Genomic DNA, 9,661 nt, shown 5'->3' with positions numbered 1-9,661 from the left:
ACCCCCCTGTGTGCATCTTGTTTTGCTGAGCTAATTGCTTTTGCTTCCTCGGGAAGCTCTGCCTGAGCACCAGCAGCCATGCTGCAATGCCACCACAACACCCAGGTGCCCATGTGCTCGAGAGCCCCCCGCTCCCCTCCACGCATTGCTACACCCCCCCCAGGGCTCTGTGTGGGGCTGGTGATGGCAGGTGAGCATGTGCCCTGCTGGCCCCCAAGTGATGGGCTAGAGCCACGGTGCAAGGAGGATGGGTCTCAGTCTGGGTGGCCACGGCACCCGCTCATCTCTCCTCTCATTGCATCAACCGCTAGGACCATGGGGACCACCCTTGTGGGACACCAAAAAGTTTGGGACAAAGCCTAGGCAACAGCCTGGGTTAGCCAAGGCTAAGCTTGCAGTGAAGATGTACCCCAAAAGGAAATACTGATTAGTCTGAAACCTCGGGGCTGTTTGTTAAGGCTACAGAAATCCCCGAACAGGAAAGCATGTGTCTGGAGCAGGTCTGCTTTGCCAAACAGAGCCATGTCACGTGCCTGTCCCGTGCTCTGCAGATGGGGGGGAGTCCTCCAGCTGTTTCTGAGACATTAATAGGAAAAGCCCCATGGGTAATCATGGCTTAGTCAGGTCAACTGGAAACAAAGCACTCCGGCCGCTGCGTGCTGCTCTCCATCGCGACGCGTGAGGACAGGAACCTCCCCCAGCCGTGGCTGCAGAGGTGAGGCCGGTGCTCGAGGAGTGGGAAGCAGGTCTAGGGTCTGCAGCCTGGTTAACACAAATCTCAGCCCCACATCGCTTAGAATAACAAACCCAGCCTAATACTGATAACCAAAGAATGGCCCAACCTCCAGACCCCCCCATGCCCTCTCCCCGGGACTGGGAGTGCAGCACATGGGAGCTGGGGGATATAAAGACTAGAAGCATCAGGACCACCCCCTCCAGCCTGCGGTTATGGGATGGGAGCAGTGTGATGGTGCTCAATCCCTGGGGTGGTCACCAGCTTGTTCTGTGACCACAACTGCATCACACCTCCAACTCGTGGCTCAGTTCCTCCTCCTAAAAAATGCGTGACTGCTGGAAACTATGTGACAGAGGCAAAGGAGAGTCGCTGTACGAAAAGCAGGGCAAGGTCTCAAACCACTGCTGTGCAAAAGATCCTCCCCATCAGTGAGCAGCATCTGGCTTCCTCTTAAATACAGAAGATTGAACCAGTTTGAACTAATGGAAAATACCCTGTTCAGACCCATCTCCTTATTGGAGTGAGGCACATGTAGCATCAATCACTAGCTGCTCCTGCTTTGAAAATACAGCAGCTCTTCATGCGGGTGGGAAAAATGAGCTCAAGCATTGCACGGCCTTTGTGAATCCTATTGCTGCCTCCTCTGTCTTTAAAAAAGCCAGGGCCTGCTCTCTGCAGTGCACTTAATATGGCTACAGTCTGATATGAATTAAGTCCAGCTTTCAGTGTTGGTTTGTTACTTTTCTATTTCCTCAGTGCGTTTGCAGTGGTTTGCACAGAGGAATGCACAGCGATGGTTTAAAACACATTTTACTGCAGGCATTTATCAGATCACACTCTGATGTCCTGTGATTGCAGGCAAAGATACAATTTAGACCAAGTTTCTAGCCGAACACCTGTGTCACCTATAGGTAAGAGCAGGTCTGGGTGATGTCTCCGTGCAGGGAGAGTTGAACTCTCCACCATCCAGCCATGGAGGGGGAGAGTTGAGCCCTGCCTGTGCCTTTAGAGCTGCATGCTCTGGACTCTTCTTGCATCAGCACCGAGTTACTACAGCTGTGGTGTCTTTGGGCTTACCTTTGCTCTGTTTTGCACTTGACGTCATTGCAGACAGCCCCGCAAAGTCCAAGCCAGGTCTTTACACATGCCTCTACCCAAGAGGCTGGTTGTGTGTCTGCACTGCGCAGGGATCAGAGCTGTCAGGGTACCTCTGAGGGCCAAGGATCAAAGCTGAGTATTACGATCCTGCTAAGAGTGTTTGTTCCCATATATAGCATTGGCACTGCAGCCATGCCTGGAGTCCCTCTTTGGAAGCAGTGGCCCTGTGATGGGGACAGACAGCCCCAGAGGCACTCCAGCCCAGCTCTGACAGCATGCATCAAGCCCGCCTGGGGCAGGAGCTGTCTGAGTGCCGAGGAGGGGGGCATATTCCTGCCTCGTGGAGCTAACAATTTCATCTCAGGTGACTGCATCAAGAAAAAAACAAGTTTAATAACTACAAGGTGGCAGGTATCAAACCTTGTGACTGGTGGTGTCACCAGGGCTTCAGACTGTGGTTGATTGCAAAAGGATGAAAAGAAGTAGAAATAATACATCTGTTCAGGGCACCGAAGCCAGCACTCGAAGGAGAGTGCTGCAGACAAGTGGAGACTGGGAGGCTGCTCCCAGAGACAAGGTATCTCATCTGCCTGTGCCTAGTACTCCCACTGATGTGACAGAAAAGTGGCGGGAGCATTGTGATGAATTCCTCAGCATGTCTCAGACCCTCATCACACGGCTTAGCATTATTAATTGCTTTGACTTGGAAGAAACAGAAGAGGAACCTCTAATCCAAGAGACTTCATTTTTTTTTGGTTTACAGTATATTACCTTTTCTTTGGTATCTACTACAGCTTGAATCAGCACTTCTACACTACCAGGGAAAAGGCTGTTAATCAGCTACTTCCTTCTACTTCTCTGCAACCATGTGCATATCACAGTTTGAAATATATCCCTAACAAATTAAAAGAAGTGTTGGAATGAGTCCATGGGAAACATAAGTTCAGTAACCAGATCTGTAGTGTACAACATCTGTCAAGATAATGTGATCTCTCACTGGCTTTGATGTGATGGAAACAGGCTGCTGAGTTCCCCTGAGAAAATTCCCCTTCTCTCTCTTTATTAATTAGATCTTAACGCAGCCCAACAGAAAGCTTTTCTAAAACAAAACTCTGGGTGCACAAGCAATTGAATGGGTCCTTGAAATGGCACAGCTACTGAATATTACTCAGTTCCCAGCCATCCCTGGAAATGTGAAGCCCCTTGGGCTGAGAGCTCTGATAAATGTGCCTTTTCCTGTGGAGCTCCAGGCTCTCAGGGAAGGAAGGGTTAAAGGAAATGTGCCCTCTCCTCTGAACAGGGCCCTAGCAGGAAAGGCAGTGATCAGAGCACAGATAGCTGTGCCTTGATCAAAGCTCCCCCTCTCCTCTGGCAGATCAGGCGATGGGAAGCAGGGCTGCCTCCTTCCTGAAATGGTGCATCTGGTGCCGGCAGCAGGGAGAAGGCAGAGGGATGGACCACTCCTCCTTCAGCATCTCCTCCAGGCAGGGCAGGGACTGCTCTGGGAGGGGATGCTGCAAGAGCCCTTTTCCTTCCCTGGACAAGATGAGGGATGAGGAATAACCCTGCTTTCTGCCCTTGCACTGGGGAGGGGAGCAGCCCCATCTCTGAGCAAGGGAGCAGGAACAGAGCAACAATTCCCTCTGGCTGCTCTGTGTCGGTGGCATAAGGCCCTGGTGTGGGAAGGAGCAGAGGGATGGGCTGGAGCCAGCCAGGGAGCTATTGAAATGAGGCCCTGGGGGAGAGAGTGGCCAGCCATCCTTCTCCTGGGTATTTTCCCTGGCTGTTTAGAGCCAGGGAATTCCCTCCTTGCCCCCAGCAGCCCTGGCTTGGCACTGCAGGTTCCCTTCTCATGATGCAGGTGACACCAGGTCCTGTCCCCGTAACCCTCTGCAGCACGCCATTTCCCTGTCCATCCCCACAGTCCCAAGGTGGTTACCCAGCCCCACATCTTGCTCTGCCCTTTGTCTTTCCAAAGGAGATGTCTTTTTCTTTCTGGCTCAGCCCACAGATCCCTTCCTACCAGCCATTGTTTATTACTGAAGTGCGAGCCTCTCTGGGCCACCCTTACATACCTGCTTGGGAAGGGCTGTTCGCAGCTTCTCCTGCTACAGGAATCCACATGGATCAGAGCTGGAAAAGGGTTAGCTGAGAAAACAGGAAGCAGCTCTGCTACCTCCCACCTTGTGCACTGCTGAACGGCGAAAAAGGACCTGCTCGTGGGCTGCTGCATCATTTCGCGTGGCTTAGTACAGAGCCAAATGGGACCGCTAAGCTGGGGTAAACCCTGGACTAACCTAGGCTTTGAAGGCCAGGGACCCCAGGGAAGGAGCTGTTACCAATATAGCACTGGTGCAAAGATTTGTATGTGAATAAGGAACATAGAAAGGGCAGGGGAAGTATTAGTTTGCAGACCCATGAGCCTTACTCAGGGAGAAAGTGTTCTCCTGGGTGTTTATGCTCCGGCAGTCCCCTGCGTGATTGGGAGTGCTGGTTCCCATGGCTGCTCCAGCACCATCCCCAATGGGAAATGTGTTTTGCTCTTCAGACTTGAGCAACTTCTGGGGTCATGCAGGGTGGCTGCCTCCAGGGGCTGCCATCCCCAGGGCTGGAGCACATGCCAAGCCCAAATGGCCGCTGATTCATCTCCCACCCACCCCCCCTAGGGCAGGGTGTCCTTGCCGAGCTGACGGAGGAGCCTGTGCCTACCATGCCTAAAGCCTCATCAGTCTCTAAGAGTGGCCAGAGAGATGAATCAGCAAAGGATGGAGCCAGAGCGTGAGCAGTGATAGCAGAAGAGCAGCAGACCCATGCCCCTGTACCCGCACTGTGGTTACCTGTGCAAGACCATGTCTGTTAGCTGGACGTAAGCACCATTGCTCTGGGGATGGTGTTTCTCCTCGGGAGAGCAGCTGGTGAGGGATGATGGGAGCAGCGTCCTGAAAGATGCATCCCGTCACACAGACTTCATCCAAGAGCTACATAAGGAGTCTGGAAGTAGCTGTTGCTTGCTGAGGCCATGGGAAGAGAGCAAAACCATTGCAAGGGGGGAGAAATTGACGCAAGGCTCGTAAAGGGCTGGAAACTCAGCTAAAATATCCAGGGCAAGATAGCCTACAGCCCAGTCTGTGTCTGTGAGGGGAGAGCCTGGGACCAGGAAGAGCCCTGGGGAAGAAGTAAATTAGTTTACTCTGGGACTTAGCAGTGCTTTCCCCGCCTCTCCTCTCACTTCAGGTTCCTGAGCTCCAGGCAGGGCTGGTCAGCGGCAGACAGACAGTCACATGGATGTCCCTTCTCCAGGCACTGGGGCACTTGTGCTGTCCCTTGCCCCTCCTGGGAGACCTGTGCCACCCATGAGGAACTTGCTCAGCCCAGCACACCTGCGTGGTACCCAGCGGCACGGGATGAGCATCTACCAGCAGCACCCCGCTGCTGTACTCTGCTCACTGCGAACGCTCTGCTCCTTGCAACAGGACACCCCCAGTCCCGTCTCCATATTCTGGCAGCTGGGGAGGTGCTGGTGCAGCAGCCGCCTGTCTCGTTGCACATCCCATCCAGCACAGGGGCAACATGAAACACGGGGCAGCCAAGCTACGGGGAGCTGTGGCAGCCCAGAGCTCGGGCAGCAGTAGTGCATCCTGCCTTATAGCAGGTGAAGGATGCTGTGCCCAGCATCTCGCTGGTGGAAAAGGCCACCAGGGAGTTCTGCAAGCAGCACCCCAGGGCAGCTGGAAACCCAGGGGGATGCAGACAGGGTGGCCTCGTGTCTTTGGCTCAGCTTCTCAAGACTGCCAACCAAGGAGCAGCAGGATGCGGAGAGCGGAGGAAGCCCAGCAGTCCGTCTGGCAGAAACCCTCTGCTGAGAAGCACAGGAGAGGCCCAATTGAGCAAAGAGCAGAGGAGTAGCCTCTGAGTCAGTGTCCTTGCTTGTCAGCTTGGCTGGAGCCCAGGCCATGGGAGGGAGGAAGGCAGAAGGGTCGGGATGCAGAGTCCATCTGGCTTTCACATTTGCTGACTTACTTGTGGGCTGCAGTTTTCTTTTTACCTGCAGGATGTGGTTCAGTGCTCAGGTAAATCAGTCTTGTGTCAGGCACAGAGCTGTTCAGGCATGCAGGAGGGCTGGACAATGTCAGCATGTCCTGGCTGTTGCCTACCCCTTCTCCCAGGGGCAGGAGCTTCTCCAAGGGTGCTCAGGTCTGGCAGACCCCTCTCTACACCTGGCAAGTGAGCATCAGCCATCCTAGGCAAGCTCAGGATGGGCCCCTGAGCCCAGACACCCCGTGCCTGGGTGCAGGGCCTGCCCCATGTCACCTCTGACACTGTTGTGACGGATGAGCTCAACCCCTTGAGCAGACTGGCGGTGCTTTGGTGCAGGCTCCGGAAGAGGTAAAGACCTGAGCTGTAGCCGGGCCGTGAACTCCTCTAGTTCCAATCTGTTCTCTGAAAACCCACAAAGGAGCAGAGTGGCCCTGTGAGTATCCATGCATATGAGCTTGGAACACCGATCATGCAACTGACACATGAATAGTGGGTGGCTTTTCCAAGACTCATTTATCAAGGAATGTTGTGGGTACAGGCGTCTCCTGTATAGCTTTTCTATGGCACGTAATTTGGCTACAAGCCGACCACTTTATCCTATAAATATGCCAGCCTAAGTAAGCCGCCTTTGAGCTCTCCCTGCTAGGCAGCATGGCTGCATGGCAGTGATCTCCCCTTGAGCTGGGACGCCTCTCAAGGTTGCTCCTCAAGGCAGAGAGACCTTTTACCAACGACAGATCTTTGGTAAGCGACCGATATCACGCATAACCTTGTAGTATGGTAACTTTGATTTTGTCTTGGTAACTTTGATTGCATGCTGAACTGATGCTAATGAAACATATAATTTTTGCATATACAATCCCTTAGACATAAACCGTTGACCAAGTCTGAGATTAAGATTGGACCTAGCTGCACCTAAGCTCCATCAGGAGTTCAGAAAGCAAGGGGGTCTACTCTGAACCTCGTGACTCAACGGGTAAGTCTTCCTTACTCTCTGCAACTCCGGTCTCTCTATGAATCATTCTAAGTCGAGTGTAACTCAATTTTCCTTTGTACGATTCTTCCATGCAGTAATTAATAGAGTGAACCTTGCCATCGAACTTTCTTAAGTCGCACTTTACTTTTAAGTCGCACACATACCACATCATATTAAAACCACTTTTGCTGTTACCTTTGTTGGTGATTCCTTAAGCATCCTAAACCACCCATTCACGACAACTGTGTGTGGAGAGCTCCAGCCAAACCAGGCTCCCTGCCAGCATGGCATGGGCCAGAAAGAGCTGAGTTTAAGCACTAACTGCATCCTTGACCTGGATTCGAGGTGACACACATCCCATAGCTCTGCTGAGGCACCCAAGGATGCTCCAAGAGCATCAGAGCTGCTGGCCACCAGGCAGGACAGGTGAGGGGAATTCAGGCTCGTGCTAGGTACATGGTTCCTCCATGCAGACCTCCTGTGATCCTCCTCATTGCAAATCTCACCACTCTGGGGACCCCCTGACACAGGTCCCACTCAGCCCTGACGAATGTGGAGCCCCAAAGCCATCTAAAATAGGGCCAAATCTGGAGCTGCCTGCCAAGGCTTAGCAATGCCTCATGGGCCATCATCTATGCAGAGGGAAAAGCCAGAGATCAACCAAATGCTCAGAGAGGACAACAAATGGAAAAGAGAGATGGGTTAAAAATGTAAGAACAGAGACTGGGAGGATGCCCCAGAAAGCAGAGCATCCCCACTGCGCTCATCATTCCCAGAGCTGGTGCATGCTGCTCCATGATGCTCTGTCCAGAGGTATCCAAGGACAGGGGAGTAAGAAAAAGGCCCACAGTCTGTGTGTCTTCCCACCCCCCTGCCCAGCCACTGTGGGATATTGGACTTGATGGACCTTCAGTCTAACCCAGTCCAGCCTCATTTCAATTTTCATCAGCTAATTTTAATTTTAAAAGCTCCCCTGGAATTATATTGCTTTCAGAAAATGTTTGGCCTCGGTGCTACTGGCCTGCAATTCCCCAGTGAAACCAAAGGGAAATGGGTGAGCAAAGCCTGAGGAATATTTATCAGGCTGATATTGAGTTCAGTTCATTAGCAATTACCTTGATTTGTCTTCCCATGCTCTTGCCAATTTACCAGGGCAGCGTCTTGGAAACTCGCCTCATTTGGAGAGAACAGGATGTAATTAGCCAGATAATCTGCTGATTCTCCTGTCGAGCTCTGTGTGCCCTGTCTCGACACGGGCAGTGGCTGCGCAGGCTGGATCAGACCTGATTTCTGGTGCTGTTTATGCCCTTAGTGCTATGTAGGCAGGAAGGAAGATGCTGTCCTGCCCTCGGGCAATGACAAATCCACCTCTTGGATCATTTCTCAAGCTGTAACCCCTGGGCTGAAACCATCTGGGAGCTTTTGTTCTGGGGTTAGCTTCTTTGCCGAGGCAACAGGATTCCCAAGGGTATGCGGATACCTATTTTTGAAAAGGATGATTTATTTCCCTAGGGCAGCTCATTTCTATTTTCTCACCGTGTCCATCCTTGCTGCTTTATTCCAAACCACTAGCTAAGGTCAAGCAACTCAGCCACAAGGTGCAGCACAGCAAGGGCTCAGTCACAAGTTACTGGGCGCAGATGGCACCACGTAAGCGATGCCTGAACATTTTAACTGCTAAGGGAAATTTCAGGGAATACCCAGTGCTGCAGAGTCCTTCAGGAGACAGAGGAGAGTTGTTTTCTACCAACTCAGTCCCGACCCTGCAATTCAACCAATGAAAAGGGATGCTGCATGTTGCATATTATGCTCTCCTCCCACTCACAACCCAGCCAAGACCCCTCAGCGCTGCCACAGGGGCTGTACAGGCTGCCCGCGACACTGGGACAGTACTCTAGGTCTATGACTGAGTTGTGCCTCCCTTAATTACCCCCTTCACCAGGATGGAAAAAGGCCATCAAGGCATGCCTTGGGTTCCCCTCCACTCTGGGGAAGGGCCCTGCCTTGCAGGCGGGGGTGCAAGTGCCCTGTGTTTCTTTCTCGGATCGCAGCTGAACTGCGTTTCAGCTCCTTGAGTCTCTGGCTGGTCAGTCAGTGGGCAAGCACAGAGCTGCGAGCAGATGAGAGCAGCAAGGACCAGAGCAGGGTGTCACAGTGGGGCAGTTTATGGGGAGCAAGGGACAACAAGAATCCAAGAGAGGCTGGTGAGGAGGCAGAGGAGGGGCTGTGAACGCCTGTCCCATGTGGAGAGGGGCAGAAGTGTGACAACGGGGCAGGGCAGCGAGCACCAGGTCATGCAGCACCCGGCGCTGGTAAGGGCTCTCCTGCCGCCAGGCTCGGGGCCCTCCGCAGCCCTCCTGCTGCCAGCCCCTTAGGAGCTCCCTGGAGAAGTCTCTCAGCCTGTTTTCCTGGTTTTGAATGCAGGGGTTATCGCACAGCTCTAGCTGAAAAATGAGCAGACAGCAGTGCTGTGTGAGCTGTGCCAGGCAAGAGGGATCACAGGGACTGTGAGTGGCAGCAGAGAGAGGCGGCGGAGGAGGGATTCAGCTGAGGGCATGCTTTCTGTGCCAAGGACTGTATGCGGCCCATTGTCTTCTGAGGGCCAGGCCAATATTGAAGCACTTCAGGAGGGACAACCAGACCCACATGAGGACAGAGGCCAGGCTGGGGCAGGGGTGGCTGCGGGGATCAAGATCCACGAAACTGACAGTGCCAGACCAGAGGGCACAGCCGGACACCGTCACCTGCAGCACCCAAACCAGGCTGCTTCACCAAGCTGGGGGGAAGACAAATGCCACCCCCGCCCCCAGAAA

This window comes from Nipponia nippon, unplaced genomic scaffold (assembly GCF_047370975.1).
Source record: "Nipponia nippon isolate SJK-2023a ecotype South Korea unplaced genomic scaffold, ASM4737097v1 scaffold_7, whole genome shotgun sequence".
Classification (NCBI taxonomy): Eukaryota; Metazoa; Chordata; class Aves; order Pelecaniformes; family Threskiornithidae; genus Nipponia; species Nipponia nippon.
The sequence above is the reverse complement of the archived record's forward strand: the minus strand, read 5'-3'. Positions refer to the sequence as shown.